The 19959-nt window shown below is 42.0% G+C and overlaps 1 protein-coding gene across 4 annotated transcripts in view; it reads left to right on the plus strand.

The window, feature by feature from the left end:
* The window catches only part of CRTAC1 (cartilage acidic protein 1), a 144807-nt gene that overhangs the window by 22532 nt on the left and 102316 nt on the right, over positions 1-19959 (plus strand). The gene's annotated exons all lie outside the window — the stretch shown is intronic.

The following is a 19959-nucleotide window of genomic DNA, read 5'->3' on the forward strand; positions in this document are numbered from 1 at the left end:
GCTGGACGAGTGCCTCCGCATGTGGAGGGCCTATCTGTTAAACGGCAGGTGCGTGATTGCGGTCCGCGGACAGCCTCCTCCCTGCGGGGTGAGGGGAGGGTTTGATCACCCCCGGAGACGGCCGCGCACGCACAGACCGTGCAGGATCTGCAGGGCTGGTTCCCCGGGTAAATAAAAAGCCCAGTGGCTTCCCCTTTTCTCAGTGGAACTAAACACCCAATCTACAGTCTCACGTAGTCTGGAAAGGAATTCCTGTTGGTGTCAATCGTGCACAATTCCTTTAGAGCAGCCTTTGTTTCCTGGGATATCCCCAGAGGTCTGAGATAACCCCCTTTCCCTGTCAGTTTCCAACAGAAGTTTTGCTCAAATGGAAAGATTGTAGCGGTTGTAAAGTTTCAGTCACGATTTAGATCAGTTTTTCTCTACAAAGAGCGTTCATTTGATAAAACTTTAACGCTTTCTTCACACTTGGAAGGGTTTCCTTTAAAGGGATGCTACATATGGGAAAGCAGTGTTTCATTTTTTCTTAATTTTGCAACTATGTCAGAAAACTTTTTTAATTTACTAAAGTTAATTGAATTATTTAAAAGGCAAACTGTATTCAATTACCAGATTAATCATAACCATATAGGAGATATTTTTGCCATTGTAAATAATAAGAACAATGATAAAGAATGAGATATTTATCTATGATTTAACCAAAGCAGCAATTATACATTTTACTATAAGTATATATAAATACATGCAGCGTATCTAGATGTATATAGTATGTATAGATATAGTAGATAGATGTAGTATTCATATAAATATATTTAGATATATGTATATATAAACATGTTTATGTACATATATACACACACCCACTTTTAACAAAATAGGAAAAATACTTTTGAACTTTCAGTCCTGACTGTTGCTTTGTAAAAATATATTTTAATAGATTTGATCATCAGTTTTCACAAGTTAAAATATTAGATTATTTCATTCAGTTTCTCTTTCCTTTTTAATTTAAAATATATTTTACATTTTGAGAACGCAAATACGTTTTATGGCAAAAAGAAATTCACACAATATAGATAAAAGTAAAAATCCATCTTTACCAACCCCCCCAACTCCAAGCCCATCCCAGTCCCTTCCCAGAATAACGATTATTTTCAGTTTGGTGTTTATACTTCTAGAAAGTTCTATGTTATAAATATATTTTCAAAGTATATAATTTTTGGAGGAATCAAACTGATACATATTGTCCCAAAACTTGCTTTCTTTCACTGTCTAATATATTCATTGTTCGAACATATAGATCAAGCTTATGTTTTTTAAGTTGCTGAGGGTGGATGTACCACATTCATTTTGCCAACCCTCAAGTGACTTTTAAGCTGTCTCTGATCTGTGACCTTTGCAAACAATGTGGTACTACACATCCTTACACACATATGCAAATATCCTTACACACATATGCAAATATTTCTCTGGGATAGATACTAAGAAGTGGAAATGCTGGGAATTATATGTACATTTTAAATCTTAGTAGATGTTGCCAAATTGTTTCCAATCTCAATCTTATTCTATTTAGTTATAGCCTAGAAATAAAAGGTGAATTTTGGGATTATTGAGTTCAGCTATTCCAGCACCTACTGTGTGTACAGCCACATAGGCTCCAGTGTCCGAACTGTATCCGTTTAGATGTAGTAGTTCCAAGAAGGAGAAAAAGGCCTGTTCTCCTTCTGCAAAAAAAGCTGCGGCCATTAACAACTGGATGGAGGAACTTCAATACTTTGAATACTTCAAACTGCTAAAAGGACTTCCTCTAAAGCTGCCTCTGCAAAAACACATTTCTTAAATGGGTCACCCTTAACCCTGAGATCCATTGTCGTCGGTATCATGGAAGAATGATTGCGGGGCGCCAGCTCTTCTGCTATGGTTAAGCATGGACTGCCCCTGATTTTGAATACTAATAAGACATGAACTGGAGCAGGAGCCAGGTCTTTTAAACCCATTCTTAAAACTTTTCTAAAGAGGTTACTCAGCAGTGCGTGGCAGGTTTTCCAGAGATGTCTCATGGCTGCACCCAAACCTCCTTCTCCCTGGACCTGGGCAGCCTTCAGCACTGGGCAGAGATTCCACCCCCACCCCAAGTCACAGAGTCTCCTGACAGCTCAAAAGTCTGAGGCCCCCACATAGCTTCCCTAGCCACACACACACCCAGAGCGAGGTGTCAGGAGGTGTGGTGGGCAGAATAATGGCCTTCCAAAGATGCCTGTGTGCTAATCCCTGGAACCAATGAATATGTTGTTTTACATGGCAGAAGGGACTTTGCAGATAGGATTGAAAGGACCTGGAGATGGGAAGATTATCCTGGATTATCCAAGTGGGCCCAATGTTTCACAGGACCCTTAAAAGTGGAAAAAAGGCAGGGGCTGGCCCCGTGGCCAAGTGGTTAAGTTTGCGCGCTCCGCTGCAGGCGGCCCAGTGTTTCGTTAGTTTGAATCCTGGGCGCGGACATGGCACTGCTCATCAGACCACGCTGAGGCAGCGTCCCACATGCCACAACTAGAAGAACCCACAACGAAGAATACACAACTATGTACCGGGGGGCTTTGGGGAGAAAAAGGAAAAACTAAAATCTTTAAAAAAAAAAAAAAGTGGAAAAAAGGCAGAAGCGGAAGTCATAGTGATGCCATGTGAGAGGGACTCAACCCACCATTCCTGGCTTTGAAGATGAAGGGGTGGGCTGCGAGCCCAGGAATGTGGGTGACCTCTAGAATCTGGAAAAGGTACAGAAATAGATTTACCCGTAGTGCTTCTAGAAGGGAATGCAGCCCTGCCAACACCTTGATTTCAGCACAGCAAGACCAACGTTGGACTTCTGATATACAGAACTGTAAGATAATCAGTTTGTATTGTTTTTTATGCCACTAAGTTTGTGGTAATTAGGAAACTAATACAGTAGGTAAAAGGTCAGGTGCTTGGTGTCATTTTTCAGAGAGCCAATGGCCATTACCTCAGAGAATTTTAATAGTGTTATTCTAATAACTTCACAGCAATAAAAGAAATATACCACTCACAAGCGTATTATTTAAAAGAAATATATCACCAACAAAAGTATTATGTGGAATCAGCGATAGTCCCTTATCTTAGGAACATGTGCAGTTTTGGAAAGAACCCCCAAAGCACCCTTTGTTCCTTGGTGACCATCCACATTAATTCACCCTGCAGCTCACTGTCACCTGGTGCCATGGGTGGTTGGAGGTGGGGAGAGGGATTTGGAGCTTTTAAAGATCTCACTGTCCTTGATGTGACAAACACACCCAAATTAGGTGAGGTCATAAGTGACCAGCACCCTCAGAGAGAGACAAGCATTCCAGGAGGTCAGTGCAGGTGGAGAGCACTTCGGATGGGGAATCACGAAGGCCTGGGATGGGGCATCTGGATGACCTCAGAAGGACAGGTAGCACAGAGTCTGTTTAACAAGGGGACAAAGGCCTCTCCAGGTTGAAGGCAGCTTTAGGCTTATTGGGATGTTGTTTGTTTGTTTTAAATTCATTTTTTTTTAAAAAGCATTTTAACAAAAAACTGATTCTCACAAAGTAGTGAAGAGTATTTATAAAAAACCATTCCAAAATAGTAATATAATTAAGGCACTAAAATTGCCTCTGCTGAAAACGGCAAAGCTACTTTTAGGAGTCTGAATTTTTCATCCATTCAGAAAGTGGATGTATGCCCTGTCTCCAGTCACTCGCCTTTTAGTCTCTCTTCTCCCCATTTTTTTAAGTGGTGAGCTGGCTGGAAGGCCTGCCATGTCCCCTGGGCCCCACTCTGGTCTCCCGTAGGTGCAGACACACAGCAGGCTGGAGCCGAGGCCAACCCTCCCCACCCTGGCAGCCGTTCAGCACACAGGCCTTCTCCCTCCTTCCTCCTCCCTCCCCTTCCCTCCCCAAGCACACCCCACCCCTCTCTTTGAAACACCCGCCATTTCACTCCCAGAACCACTTCTGCTCTGGGGGGCCCATCCAACCCCTGCCTCCCTCTCTTGCATTTTTCCTCACGCAGCGCCCCCCCCCCCCCCCCCCGCCCCAGTCCTCCTGATCTGGTGAGTCATTTTCTTTCAAGAATGCTGTGGTTATGACTTAATTTTCCCTCCGAGGAAGCGGTTACTTTTGAGATGCGGGCATCTAGAAAAATACACAAGAATGTGAATAAACATCCCCACTGCAGATTTTTACCATGCTCTCCCCTTGTTTATCTTCACCTGTTTGCAGACTAAAGTTCTGAAGGGATGGAGGGCAGAAGCAACAGATGTCTGAAATTTTACTCACATCATCTCATTTTAAACCACCACAGCTGTCTATATGATATGCAATATTTAATTCAGTCTGTCACACATTTTTTTCACATTTTAACATCACTAAAACTGGGCTGTGACCCCAATTTGCAGCTTGCATTTAATTGGCAGTTTTTTGTTTCCTAGATATATGTAAAATAATGGTGAATCTTATCACCGATGACTCCTTAGATTTGATGAGAGTGCTGTAGATGGTGTTGTCCCCATTTTGCAGATGAGGAAACTGAGGCCCAGAGATCTGCTGAGGGTCATAGAGATGGCGAAAGGCAGAACTATTATTCTATATATGTCCATTAAATTAAGCCTGTTAATTGTGTTATTCAAATCATAATCTTTATTAATATTTTCCTGCCTATTAATAACTGAGGGGCTTGTTTTGAAATATCCTACTGTGGTAGCCCATTCTTTCTGTGATTCTATCAAGTGTTGTTGAGGCTCCTTTACTAGGTGCAGTTTTAGAATTCTTATATCCTCCTGGTGAATGGAGCCATTATCATTAGAAGCGCCCCTGTCTATCCCTAATTACGCTTTTGGTCTGATGGTATTAGAGCTATTCCATCTTTCAAAGGTATCTGGTATATCTTTTTCCGTACTTTTACTTTGAACTTTCCAAAGTCTTTATGTTTTACATGTGTTTCTTGTCTGCAGCATATACACAGCTTAAGTTTTTTCCAACTATTTGACCACGTCTGTCCTTTTACTGATGAGTTTAGCCCACTTCCATTTAATGGGAACGTTGATATGTTTGAACTTGTCTCTGTTTTTTTTTTTTTTAATTTCCATGTTTTCAATGCTTCTTTTTTTTTCCTTTCTTGCTTTAAAAAAGAATTGAGAGCCAGCCCTGATGGCCTAGTGGTTAAATTTTGGTGCGCTCTGCTTTGGCAACCTGGGTTTGGTTCCTGGCCCTGGAGCCACACCACTCGTCTGTCAGTAGCCATGCTGTCTCAGCAGCTCACATGGAAGAACGAGAAGGACTTACAACTAGAATATACAACTATGTACTGGGGCTTTTAAAAAGAGAGAGAGAGAGGGAGGAAGATTGGCAAGAGATGTTAGCTCAGAGTGAATCTTTCCCAGCAAAAAAACAAAGGCAGGAACAATACTTTTTTTAAAAAATTGATTGACTGGTTTTTATTGGGGGTGTGGGGGAAATTCTTATTTTATAAATCCCGTTGTTTTTTTTTTTTCTCTACTCATTTAGGACTCATTCCCTCTACTTCTGTTCTTCAGTGGTTTCCTTTGAAATTTTATGATACATTTTTAACTTGATTAACTCCAAAATTATCTTAATCCCTTTCTATAATAACACAAAGACTTTAGTACACCTTAACTCTGAATACCTCTTCCTGGCATACATATAGTATTTTAATTTTCCCTTAGTAAACCCTACCAGTTACTATTGTTATTATCTAAAGACAGTGTTCTTTATTCTCATCCATTTCTACCATTTTTATTTGCTCAGCTTTCCTTCTTGTATCTCAGAAAGACCTTCTGGGACGGGATTATTTTGTTTCTCCCTGTTAGATGTTCCTTTACTGAATGCCAGATGCTGGTAAACTCTCTCAGTTTTTGTTTAATCTAAAAATATACTTATGATAGCTCCATTCTTGAAAGAGAATTTTCCTGTATTCAAAATTTTAGGTTGACAGTTATTATTCCATCGTCATCTGCTGTCATTTCTTGCTGAGATGCCTGTTATTAGTAATATCACTTCTTTGTAGTTGATCTGTCTCTTGTCTCTCTTTTTCGTCTTTTGGATTTTGTAGTTTCACTACTATGTGTATAGATAGGGATCTCTTTTTTTGAAAAACCCAGCTTAAACTTCTTGAATCAGAAGATTCATGTCTCTCATCAGTTCTGAATAGTTCTCAGCCATCATATTTTTAAAAGTCTGTCCATTCTCTACTCTCTCCTTCTAGGACTTCACTCAGATAGGTCAGGTTTTCTCATTCTAGCCTCCAAATCTCTTAATCTTTCTTATACTATTTCACCTCCTGTCTCTCTGTGATGCTGCATTCTAATAAATCTCCAGGTATATCTTCCAATTCACTAATTTCTTCTTCAGTTGCATCTAACCTGTTGAGTTTTAATTTCAAAAACTGTTTTTCATTTCAAGGCATTTCATGTGGTCCTTTTTCAAACCTCCCTAATCATTTCTGATATTGTCTTCTTGCTTACTTGTTTATTTCATCCTTCATTCCATTAAACATTTTATACAGACATATATTTTGTGTGTTACAGTTCTGATATCTGCAGTCCTTGGAGGCTAAATGTCTTCTCAGGGTTTTTTTCTCCTGCTTATTTGGGATGTCTTGCCTTCTTAATATATTTGCTTGATCTTAAAATGTGTGAGTTCTGTAGGCCTAAATTGGAGATGCTTTTTACCTGGGAGGATTTGTATTCACCTCTGCTGAGGGCCCAAGGGTCCTATTGACCTGGGGACACTCTGTCTCTCTTCAAGGGTCCTGACTTAATTAGGATTCTAGGTTTAGCATCCCCACTGTGCTGCCAGCTCCAGGGTTAGTAATACTCTTAACAGTGCTCTGAGTCCCTCATTCCCATTTGTTTACCACTCACTGCTGCCAGATTTAGTTTCAGCTCATTTTTCTCTGGGGTGGTGTGGTTCTTGAAGATTTCTCTTAAGTTTATGAGCCCTGTAATACATTAAAAATATGTTCTGTCTAGGACCTACTTGTTTTGTAGTGGTAGGATCCTTCAGAGGTCTACCATATGGGTGGAAACAGAAGTCTGGAGCTGTCAATAGATTTAGGGTCTCCAAAGCTTATTTTTCTATTATCAAGAAGACATGGGAGGGTATATGCAGCTAAAGGAAGTGGTATTTAAGAGGTTCTCTCCCTTAGCTGTTCAGAGATGCTTGAACTCAGTTCTTGCAAAATCTGAAGAGCTCTACAGCATGAGAGGCTTGGGCATGAGATGGAGAGGGAGAGGGATGTGTGTGTATGGGGAGAGAAGCATATGCAGTAAGCCACGCAGTGGCACTCAAGTAGTCAAGCCAGATCCTTGGACTGTGCCTCTGGAAGAGATCAAAATCCATTTACAGCATAGATTATACCATATAAGGATTATACCATATAAGGATACTGGTGTTTGGCTATGCCAACCAAGGAAATGTGTGACTGTGCACATCAAAAAGGATCCCTTCCCCCTCAGCAGTTGTATTTCCATGTTGTTTATAGAATGGTTACAGCCAAATGAGGTCATGGACAACTACCCAGTATCCTTTGACATGCCCTAGTGTTGTAGTCACTGTGTATGCTGGCCGTCTGTGGGCAGTGAAAAAATGAGCAAGTTGATGAGGATTCTCCCTGGCTGAAAGCTATCCTGGAGAGCAGCATTGCACTGGCAGTCTCATCACATAGAATAGGGTAGCAGAACTTTCTCTCTGCACCTCCATAGCACCTTCATTCCTTCTTAACGGGAAGAACACTCCCCCTCCTTTGGACAGCTGTTCTAATCACAAGGCCCTGTGGCACTGCCAGTGAGAGTCCCTCTTTGGTCTGTAGGGATTAGACTGGAGTTCCCTATGACCTAAGACTCTACGATCAGTGTCTTTATCTGAGATTCTCCATCCTGAATGTAGGAAGGAAAACTCTCCCTTTGCTCTTGGGCTGCAAAACTACCATAGGTATATCCATGTCCCCTGTCCCACGGAGGACCCTGAGAAGATGAAGGTGACACAGAGAAGAAGAGGAGAGAATCCTGGGGGCGTCAAGGCCATGGTTCCTGTCCCTGAGGCTCCTGGACCTATGAGACTCCTGCACCTCTCCTTCAGTTCTGGGAGCACCTTGCATACCTCCAATAAATCCTTCAATCCAACTTTTTTTCTAGAGCTACTTTTCTCATCTAATGCTGAAACTAATGACTTGTAAATTTAGGCGAGAGCAGCCCCTTTGCAGGGCACAGCAACCACTCTATCTGGTGCTGTGTTGCAGACCGTAGCATAACTGTCCCGAGCCCCAAAGGAGATCCTGTGGCTCTCTAGTCACAGATAAGATTCTTAAGAATATATGTAAGAGCAATTGATGATCTGTGATCACTGTTAACCTATGTTTCTAAGGGAGTATTTACTAGCTGGATCAGATTGAAAAGGAAACTCAAACCAAAGAAATATCACAATGTTATTTAATTAAACAGTAAACATTGTATGTACACACTTTGATCAAGAATTCTTCTAAAAATTTCCCCTCTCACATTAGAGTGCAGATTGCTAAAGGCAGGACCTTTTTCTTTTTCATCTGTGCACTACACTGCCTAGCACATAGTCGGTATTTGATGAATGAATGAAATAAAATTGGCAGGGGTCTTATGGATGGATGGAGGGTCTCAGGTAAGGGGGTTAATGAAAATAATAAACATTAGGTATAGTCAGAAGTGATGGATTCAAGGACCTTAGCCTTGAGAGCAACATCAATCAATTCAGTAAACAAATCCTACATGTCTGCCTGCCATGTACATAGCTGTGTGCTCAATGCTTTGGCAGATACAAGATACAAGAAAAAAGGAAGTCCCTTCCTTCAAGCCATCTTAGTCGTAAGAGAGATAAGGCATATATGGAAATAACAGAACAGAATGTGATATGAGCTATAGAAGAAACACTTTCCATGTTCAGCACACTTAGCAGGTTCATCTCTCCTGTGAATAGTCCAGTTTTCCCAGTTTCTTATAAACACTGCATTTCATCTGAAGTTGTGGTAATAAGATTTTTCTCCCCCTGTATGGAACTTTATGTGACAGGTTTGATCTTCTCTTACTTATTACAGCCGAGGGCCCTGTGTTCATTTCCTTTTCATTAAACCACAATAATTGTTTGTTGACCAAGTAGTCTAAGGAACTGACAGCATCATTGAGCCTCCACTCCTGGTTCTTCCTAGTTCCTGTCCAACACCTCAGAGAAGCAGTGACATTCTCCACAATACACCGATAACCAGTTGTAAAAATGCCACCCTTATGTTATTTGAACATATACTTTTCCGTCAGTAATCTGTTGTCCATATGCTTCCTTCCAAGCTAAAGCAAAGTATGGAAGAAGAAGGAGGCAGAAGGAAGCTAGCCATTTTTCCCAACCCCCTCCAAACAAGATGAGCCGTGATTCTGGTTGCTCTACTATCTTTTAAAGTTGCTTCCCTATTCTGGGAAGCTGCGGCTACACCAAGCTATAGCTGGGGCTGCACTCTCCCATCTCCCTTCGGCCGTTGCTCTATCTGGCTGGCCTGAAAAGGCCTTGGTTAAGCCATTTCAGCACCTGATTCCTGGACAGCACCAGAGCCCTGAACCAGGCCCAGAGGCTGGACCCTGCCCTTCCCTCACTGTATTCCCCACTTGCAAACCGTTTTGCTTCCACAAATTAGGAAGACTTTGAAAAGCATGGCAAGTCTCATTATAAAAGTTTTCTTTTCAGACAATTCATTAATGTCAAAAGGCAAGAGCTAGTGAAATAACAGACATCTCAAAGTTTCCAAGGACGTATCTAAAATCTAAGTCAATCTTTTGAACGTGTCTAACATTTCATGGGGAAATAAATCTTTAATTTAAAAACTAGGAAGTAAGAAGTAGACAGGTTCGTTCTTGGTTCAAAAAGCTAGAGAGCTAAAGAAATTTTCAAGGGACACTGGTAACTTTCTGATGCGTATCAGATAATAATACTTCCTAGATTGTGGTGAAGACGAATGAGATAAGGCATGCAAATTGCTTATGACAGCACCTGGCACATACTAAATGCTCAATTGTTAGTATGTTGAGGGTGATTATGTTTATTTTATGCCTAATATAAAGTAGCAGTTTATCTGGACCAACCCTCATTTAGAAACCTCAGTGTCTCTATCACTTTTTCCATTAATGGGATAACATGGCACTGTGAAACATTTTTTGTTTCTTGACAAGAACTATACATCCTTTGTTGTTAATTTTTAACACAGTCATTTGAACATTTTTATCCTGTGTTGTCTGCAGACATGCGATCCTAAAATAAGTTGTCTTGTGTTTTACTTAGTTTTCTATAAATCAATGTCCCACCTAGGAAAAAGTTTATTTACCCCTATTACATTAGTCAGCTCTTACTCATTCATTCTACAATTTTTCTTTTTAAGCGCCCATGTACCAGGCACCTTGCTGAGCCCTGGAAGTTAGTAGTGAATGAAAGCATCTCCTGGCTTCACTGAGCTCAGAGAGAATCAATATGCCTGATGAATTAAAGAAATTCATACTTTGGGAAAGAATTTCAACTTCCTCCAACCAAATCTTTTATCAGAATTCATAATTTGTAACCAGAATCATTTCTCATTCTTACTGTCTATTCTCGCTAAAAGATGCTAATAAGAAATGGAATGATAAAACAAATGGGGAGAGAAAAGAGAAGGACATGACTGAGGCAATCCATGAATTAATCAGCCCCTGAATAATCAAGAGGTGATATATAAAATGTAAGTATCATAGTTCATGCCTTCTTAAATAATTAAACATATTAAAGGAGGGACAAAAAGACCACATTTCAGAAGAAATTAGTAGCCTTAAGGCAGAGGGTGAACAAAAAAGAGCTCTATGGTAGCATTTCTAAGCCTTTTCTATATTGTAATAAACCAAGCTGGTAGCAGTAAGAGGGATTGTTATATAGATTCTCCCATATATTTTAAAGCAGCAGATGCCAACCTAGAGGTCACAGAGTTATTACAAGGCGTCTGAGAATCCATCTGTGCATGGGCGTTTTATCAATAGACACTAAAGCACAGCTACTATTATATGGAGATTTTTTTTAACATTAAAAAGGTCTCTTCATACTTGAAAAGAGTTGAAAACCATGGTCTTAAAATATGTGCTCATGTACTGTCAAAAAAACTAGGGTTAGGGGCTGGCCCCATGGCCGAGTGGTTAAGTTCGTGCGCTCCACTGCAGGCGGCCCAGTGTTTCGTTGGTTTGAATCCTGGGTGTGGACATTGGCACTGCTCATCAAGCCACACTGAGGCGGCGTCCCACATGCCACAACTAGAAGGACCCACAAGGAAGAATATACAACTATGTACTGGGGGGCTTTGGGGAGAAAAAGGAAAAAAAAAAAAAAAAAACTAGGGTTAAAAGGAGCCAGAGAAGGGTCGTTGAAAGGAGAAAAGAGAGAGACAGACTTCAGACAATAAATGGAGAACAGAAGAGTGAGAGAAGAAGAAAGAGAAGAGAGGGAGGAAATGCACGCGAGATATAGAAGGGAAATTATGGAGTCATGCAAACCTGTGTTAAAACTCCACCTTCTCTTCCTAGCTGTGGTACTGTGGAACAAATTACCTAACCTCTCTGTGTTTCGGTTTCCTCATCTATAAAGTACAGACCGTAAGAACTAATAGCTTACTTCATAGCACTCTGGTAGTGGTTCAACAAAATAATGACACAAAATACTTGGTCCAGTGTCTGACACACGGAAAATTTTCAAATGTTAGCTACCACCACCACCACCACCATCCTCATTTCCTACTGTTCTACTTTACATCTACCCATGAGATCTTTCAGAGTTTTACCTGTCAGCAAACACCTGAGTGCTAATTTCTGGTCCATTCCCATCTTTAATAAACTAGGTTAGTCAGAACTCTTTTGATTGCAGTAGACAGTAACCCTTGCTAACTTATCCTCCCCCCACTCAAAAAAAAAGGATCTAGTGGAGGCACATTGGGGTAACTCACATAACTCAAAGAAAATCTGATCAACTGAGCCTCGAGAAAGCAGGCCCGGGGCAGCAGGGGACACCAGGACTCACATGAGCCAGAGTCCAAACATGGCTGGGATCACTCTCCCTGACTTTCTGCCTCTCCTCCCTGCCTCTGTCTCTTGGTCTGACAGCCTAATGCTTTCAGAGCATCTTTCTCCATGAGTCTGGAAACAAAACCACCAGCAGCTCCCAGGCATCTGTCTTCCCAGCCTGACTACCAGAGAGAACGTTCCAGTTGCAAGAAAAGGATTCTGAGTGGCCACACACCCATCTCTATGGTTCAAGGAAACCATCTAGTTGGGAGAGGGAAGCGTTGATTCTCTAAATGTAAGAGGTTCTGTTCCTAGATCCAAGAGGGCAGTGTGCTGAGCAGACAGACAACTGTGATCCAGTCATTTGCTCAGCAAGCATTCATTTAACACCTACTGTGTCCCAGACCAGTATTCCACGCTAGAGACACAGAGGTGGCCAAGACATTTAGTCCCCGTTCTCATGGAGCTGATTTTCTAATGGGAGGGGCAGCCATAAATAAAGAGACAGGAAATTTGAATTTGTTGAGAAACAAGGCACACACATACACATGCATGTACACACACACACACACACACACACACACACGTATGCCCAAATACACACACAAATTCATCTTGGGAAAATCTTGTACAGCCTTGTGCTGGCATACTTTGTCACCACCCCCAGAAGCCTCAGGCACAGACCGCTTCCCCTTTCCAGGTTGCTCTGGAATCCCTCAGTTAAATCATCCACTTCAGCACCCATTTATCTTCCCTTCTAACCCTCAATTTTACTCCTTTTGAAACCTATTGAGATCCAGTGATGCAAAAAAGACACCAGCTAGATTTCCAAGAAAATTTGCATGCTCAGAATTAGGAACTAAAGGTAGGGAGGTCTGGAGAAATGTTCCAGATGCACTCCAGTCGGGGAAAAAGGACAAAAGAGAAGAGAGGCGAGGAAGATCAGTGTGGTGGAGTTCTTGGAGTGTGTCATGCATGAGAACTGTGGCTTGGAACAGAGCTAACCAGGGCCTCTCACAGGGGGCCAAGGGGCTATGGGGCCCCAACCTCACTCTCACAAATGTGAGATTCACGTATTTGTATTGGATGTGTTGGGTATTTGTGTGTGTTCCAAACTTTTTTTTTCTAATGTGAATATTTTTTAAATTATGTGAATGATTTTGGCAACCCTGTTTTAGCATTTCACTATTTGTAATGTACTAAGAGTCTCAACAACTGGAAGTGACCCAGTCCTCTCTCAAATTTTGGGAGGCTCTGGCATTACCATTTAATAAGTGCCTACTGTGTACCAAACTCTGTGCTTTCTCATTGATGGAGGTGCTATTGTTTCCTGTTCATAAAGGAGGAAAGCGAGACCCAGAGGGCTGGTCTCTCTTGAAGGTCATGAAGGTCATGAAGAAGCAGAGCCAGGAGGAGATTGTGGCCTCTTTGGCTCCAAAACCCAAACTTTCTTCCCGGCCACGGTTCCTGAGCCGGACCAGTCTGGAATGAAGTTGTTTTCATTTCATAGCAAAATTATCTAAATAAGGATGATGTAATTTTTTTCATAAAGCTAAAAATATCCCATCTAAAGGACTGAAGTTTTTAGTTCTAAGATTGTATCATTCTTGCTTTTTTGGGTATTAAAAAATATTCCTATGGTTATCATATTGCAGATGGTAGTTGGTCTTTTTTATTGTCCTCATTTGGCAAAATAAAATATTGGCAATGCTGTGTGAGTGCTCCAAAGTTTGTGTTTTGAAAATCTACTGTGCTATGAAGTCTCAAAGTCTGGAAAGCAATGTTCTACATAATGTTGGCATCTCTAAAAGGAAGAGTGGCCCTTCATTGAGTGTCTGCCACATGCAGGCACTGGGTTGGATGGTTTTTGTGTATTATCTCTGACCAGACCACTAAAGGGAGGTCTTGCCCTGGTTTTACAGATTAGGAAGCTGAGGCTTAGAGAGGTGAGGGTCCTTGCCAAGGGTCTTGGGCTCTAGTCCTACACCTTCACTCTCTCGTGTATGGTGGCAGGCTGCTGAGTCTCCCCATCCTCTGTGCATCTCGCCCAAGCATCTCTCCTCCAACTCCTGGGCCTCATCTGAGACACTAGTGTTCCCAGCTGAGGTTACAGCCTCATCTTCCCTTCACACTTTCTGTCTCCCAGGGCCCAGCCCTTTCTCCACACACTGAAGCTTTGATAGATTTCAGAGCCTCCATAAACAGCATTTTAGAGGGCTGAGGCCAGCTTTTGAAACTCTCTTCTGGAGTTCTGGCTTGGAAGAACTTCCTGGAGAGACTAAACAGGGAGGTAGTGAGCTGCGTGCTTCTGTCCCTTGTTGGCCAGGAACATTGAGGTCAAATGGGTTCCCCAGAGCTCTTGGTAGTTCACAGGAAGATCTCTTACTTCAGTGCAGGGCAGGCTGGGATGGGGGGCCAGCTACTGCCCGGGGGGCTTCAGGGCCTGGCTTGAATGTTCATAATGTTCATAGTGGTCTTGGTGCATGCATGTGGGCTTCCCTCTGTGTGCAGGCGTTGGAGGGTGGTTTTCCCCAGCACAGGCTGGTTTTCTTGGGAGCATGTACCTTCAGTCTGCACAGGGGACCTTGGCACTTTGCAGAGGCAAATGCACCTTTGGGTTGAACAAAGGCTATTCTCACTTGTTCCCCAGCTCATCCACAGTCACAGTCTTATAGTGTGGCCTCATGTGACTGCCTGATGTAGCTGTGGCAGGCATACACGCAGACAGGAAGAGCGCCTGCTCTCTTCATTAGGAAGAGGAGGAGAACTGAGCTTGTTCCCTAGACTCATGAGTTCTCTGTGGGAGAGGGATAGGGTTTGGCTCTGCCTGGAGAAGATGGACCAGTCCATGGATGTATGTATATTTTAGGCGATATTAGATAAAGAGAAAAAGCTTCCATCAGCTTATGGAGCTGGTTAATGAGGCTGGTGTAATTTACAAAGTGAGAAAAATGTTGACAAATAGAGCAAAGCTTAATATTACACATAGCGTTATGCAGAAGTAGTAATAATAATAGTAGGACTTAGCTGTGGTCCATATTTGTCATTTTTTGTTGCCTAGTATTGACTCTCTCTTCCTAAGAATACCCTTCCTTCCTCATGGGAAATTGCTTCTCCTCTTTGGTGGGCATTTTTGGGGAAACGGTAATCAAGGGATACTGCACTCACTTGACAAAAGCCAAAAGGATCCCTGGAGGTTCTTCCATCAGATGCCAAGGGGAAGAGCCAAGAGGTGGGCACAAGCCCTAAGCACATCCAATTGGAATCTCCCCCGACACTCATTTTTGGGCAGAGCAAAGCAAGGATGGAAGAAATGTTTGGAATTAAGTCATTTTCACTGTGGCATCTGAGCTAGGCTGTCAGAGGGTTCTGGCTCCTCCTGGAGCTGTCCGAGCCTAGTCTTCCTGCCTCCCCTTGAACCAGTGAGCTCCCCCATAGCCTGCCAAATCAATTTTCTTTTCACATACATTAGACGTAGTCAGTTTCTGTTATTTATAACCAAGGAACCCCAGCAAGCATCACCCACCCAAGTTAGTGCTGTCTTCTTCTCGGTGGCCTGCTAGAAGGTCATACACCTGGTCCAGTAGTGCTGCCATCGCTCACACATTGCTCAGGTGCTGGGCCTCCTCATTGGAAATGGCCTTGGGGAGCTGTTTCCATGCCACACAAGAACACGTGACTTTATAACTGTGCCTCAATTTGGACCCCAAACAACATTACCAGCTCCCTCAGCTGGTTATTCACTGGACTTGGCTACAAATGCCAAAAAGCCTTTTGACTGTTTCCAAAAATAAAATCCAGCCTCACAGGATGAGGATCTGCTGCCACTGTGCTTATTCCAAATCATGTGGCATCGATTTGAAGAAAATTCTCCAGGGAGCTCCCAAAGTATCTGGAACAATGGCAGCAGCCTTGGGATAAGTGTCTGGCATCTCTGGATGACTGCTCAGAAGGGGGAGAGACACTACTCATTTGGATGAATAGAGTCTGGTGTGTTTATTAAATAGCTCATCTCATTATCTAGATGTCACATTCCATAGTAGAGACATGTTTCTAAGCCTAAAAATTAGACTTTGTTTTAAAGACCCTTTGGAAAATCCCCTACATACAGCCTGAGAACAATCCCGCCAAACCCACATCCCAGACGTAGCCAGGTAGGGATTTCCGCCTTCACACTGGAAGCAGATGAAGTTTAACAGGCAGTAGCTATTGTCTGTTATTCTTAAGTGGGATGCATGTCCTCCTCCCAAGGATGGGCTGCAAACCTAAAACAAGAGGAAAATTAACATCCATCAGCAAATCCTGCTTTGGAGCCTCTTGTGTAGGTGTCATGCTTTCTTGCTTTTCAAGTTTCTCTTAGATTGAGAAGCTTGCCTTTAAGTTTCCAAAATAAGAATGTGTGTGTGTGTGTTGTGTACACGTATGTTTGAATGACATTATGACACCCCAAACTGAAACTTCAGAGTGGGCGGAATACACCCTCCCCATCCCACCCTCATCTCATCTCGGTGTGACCCCTGCTGTGTCCACACTCAGTCAAACAAGAGAAATGGATAAATCTGCTGTCATCCACTCCCATGCCATTGCCAGGGCCAGGGTCCTAGACCAGCCTGACAACTGAAGAATCCCGCTTTCAGGCAGCGGGGCAGGAGAAATGTGGTCTTTTTTAATAGGGAAAAAAAGGAAGAGTGAAGCTTTCAGAATTGACTTCTGTCTCTTGGTGTCTTACAATTTCCATCTCTTTGTGATCAAAAGATCACAGCCCAACAAGGGGAGGGAGAGAAGAATCTCTACTTTTGGCAGGCTCCAAGACAGTCTTGGATTATTTATTTGTTCTGTAACTCATTTCTGTCAAACATTCTTTTTCTATCTCTTGTCATAAAATATTGAAATGCTAGTTTCTCACTGGATGTCTTGGCTTTAACTATCTGTCCGACCTTGGACAAATTATTTAACCTCTCCAAACCTGTTTTCCTGAGGGTAAGCTCAATGCCTGACACAACATAGTGCTCAGTAAGTCTTTGTGGGTGAGTGAATGATTTCTGAGGTCCTTCCAGTTACAATGTTCGGTGGCTTTCCTGATAATTGAGGGGAATCTAGCGATGGGCTTCCTCTCATCGTGGACATCACCATTGCCTCTTAGCATGTTTCATATTCATTTGGCGTTTATTCTCAAAAGCGTTGTTCTGCCATTCTCCTGAGCATGCTCACTACCATCCTAGGCATATAAACTTCACCTTGGGAGTCTAGAATTGAAGGTCCACCTGATTTACCCAGTAGAATGGCTATTGACCACCATTGCTCAATGCTCCTGGCTTTTACTTGTCAAAAGTCGTGTGCTCATTTACTCTGTGCATTGGAAAACTTTTCGTAGACAACAGCTCACCCACTTCCTTCAACTCGTAGTTGTCTGCTAGGTCATCCACAACTGATAGGTGAGACCATAAACTTTGCTCAAATGTTGAGTCGCTCTTTGCATTCCTAGTTCTCAGTTGGCCAGCACCTGAACTTGCACAATTGAGGTGCTTCTGGAGTTAATATTGTTCTTTTGTGAAGCTGATTTACAAAGTGTGTCCCCTAGAGACTCACCCCTAATCTGCATTGTCAGTGGGGACCGCTACAGATTGATGGTGGGGAATTATGATTGTCTACGTGTTGTGCTTTCATCCAATTTTCTGATGTGTTTTGGTAATGATGTTGACAGTTGTGTGAAGATCTGTTACTGAAATTAAAGCAGCAGCAGCATTTTTGAGCTTGATGATTAGATTTGATTAGATCAGAGTGGGTTTTACTTCTCCCTCAGAGCCAGCAGAGATTTACTGTCCACCAACTGATTTAACTTCATGCTGGAAGCTGGTTAGTGACATAAGTTACCATCAGAAAAAGAAATGTCAGGAGCATCGGAACGAAAACCCAACCTTGTTTGACTTTTGTGATGACCTTGAAGGGGCTGCAAACGTGCACATTATCAAAGATTTCTGCTGGCGGAGCATCATAGAGAAAATAAATGTTGACACGTTTTGGTGGACATTTGTATTGATGAACATCTTCCAACAGTAGCTATCATTTGAGTGAGTCAATGAAATCAGATAAGGTAAAAAAGAATAGCATTATGGTTTCTGGATTTTTCTTGCCACTGGCAAGAGGTGAAAAGAACCATTTCTGAGTCTGAGTCTACATGACTTAAAATCACAATAAGATGCTAGGATAAAGCTCATGAGTGGTCTTGTGCAAGAATTTCCTGTAAGGTGATATGTATAATTTCACTTTGTATATTAATTCTTAAAATAATCATAACAAATAATTCACAGAAGAAGAGATGCAAATAGACAATGGACAGGGAAATAATCTATAACTTCACTAAGAATTTTCAAGATGCCGCATAAAGTCAGAATCTAGTTTTCAGCAACGAAATGGCAAAACTCAGTGTTGGCAAAGGTGTGGTAAGATGTGGGTATTTTCATGAACTACCAGTGGGAGTTCAGAAATCTGGAAAGAAATTTGTCAAAAGGTACTAAGAGCCTTAAAAGTATGCAGACTTTTTGACTCTATAATCCTACTTCTGTAACTCTGTCCTAAGGAAGTAACCAGAAATATATGACCAGAAATTTATGAGCAAGGCTATTGTTGCACCTTTTTATAATAGCAAAAAAACAGAAGCAACTTTATTATCCATTAATAACAAAATGGTTAAGTAAATTATGAAACACAAACATGATGAAATACTGTGTGGTCATTAAAAATTCTCTTCAAAGAATATTTAAGGACATGAGGGAAATATTCGTGATAGCATAACTACAGGAAAGAGGCCTAATAGAAAACTTGATGCACCATGATCCCAACTTTGTAAAATGTTTAAATATGCCCCCTAAAAGACTAGAAGGAAATATACTGGAGTATTAACAGTTATTCTAAGTGGTGGATTTAGAAGTGATTTTAATTTTATGCTTTTCTGTATTTTTCCAATTTTTGTAAAATTTGCACAAAGTACCTTTTTTCATAATCAGGAAAAACTTTTAATGATCGTAATCACAGAATCCATAGGGTCACCCAAGAATTTTTTTCAGCATTTCAGATCCTCCAGATGAGAACAAGGAGAGCAATTATGTGTTTCTCTTTATCTAATTTGGAAAATTTTAGCAGAAATTCCATGGGCCCGGATGCCTTGTTTTTTTTCAGCCACTTGATGATTTTCTGCACCTTGTCAAGAATCAGAGGGATTCTGCAGATTCTTTTGTCTGATGTTGCAGGATAGAGTTGAAAATGTGTTCCTCAATAATTGTCTTAACTGAGAAGGTCTCTGGAATGCTCTTTCCAGAGCTCGGTGACAGCTTCATTCTTATTTAGCAACTCTCCATCCAGGAGCAACACGGGGGCCAGCGGCTACTCGGGGGGCGGTGTGTGTGTGTGTGTGTGTGTGTGTCTGGCACTTAAGTCTACATGTGTTACAAAATGCTAGAGGAATGCTAGAAGCTTTCATGGGGTCATTTTTCCATCCCTTCTCTGTGTCAGACTTCTTTGAGGCTCTCCAGGTTTCTAGACGCCTCGTTTTCTCTCCAGGTTGGTGTCCGTGTGCTGGAAATTTAGAGCCTTCTTCCTCCTAGCCACGGCTGAGGAGCTTGGACTCCAGGATCTGAGGTGTGTTCCTACTCCAACCTGATTTGTTTTTATGACAGTGGGAGTCAGTCACTCCCTCTATCCCCTCCTCATTCTTAAGAAGCCAATTGGGATGTTTTGTGGAAGTGAATCCCAAGACTTCCTCACAGACACTACTGATGGTGGATTAAGACCCACCCCTCAGTCAGCAAGAATGGAGCTCGGAGCGTAGAATATAGTATTGGAGGTTCCGGAGGCTTAGAAGCGGATGGTAAACATGG

The sequence above is a fragment of the Equus przewalskii genome, chromosome 1 (genome assembly GCF_037783145.1).
Source record: "Equus przewalskii isolate Varuska chromosome 1, EquPr2, whole genome shotgun sequence".
In the NCBI taxonomy this organism is placed as follows: Eukaryota; Metazoa; Chordata; class Mammalia; order Perissodactyla; family Equidae; genus Equus; species Equus przewalskii.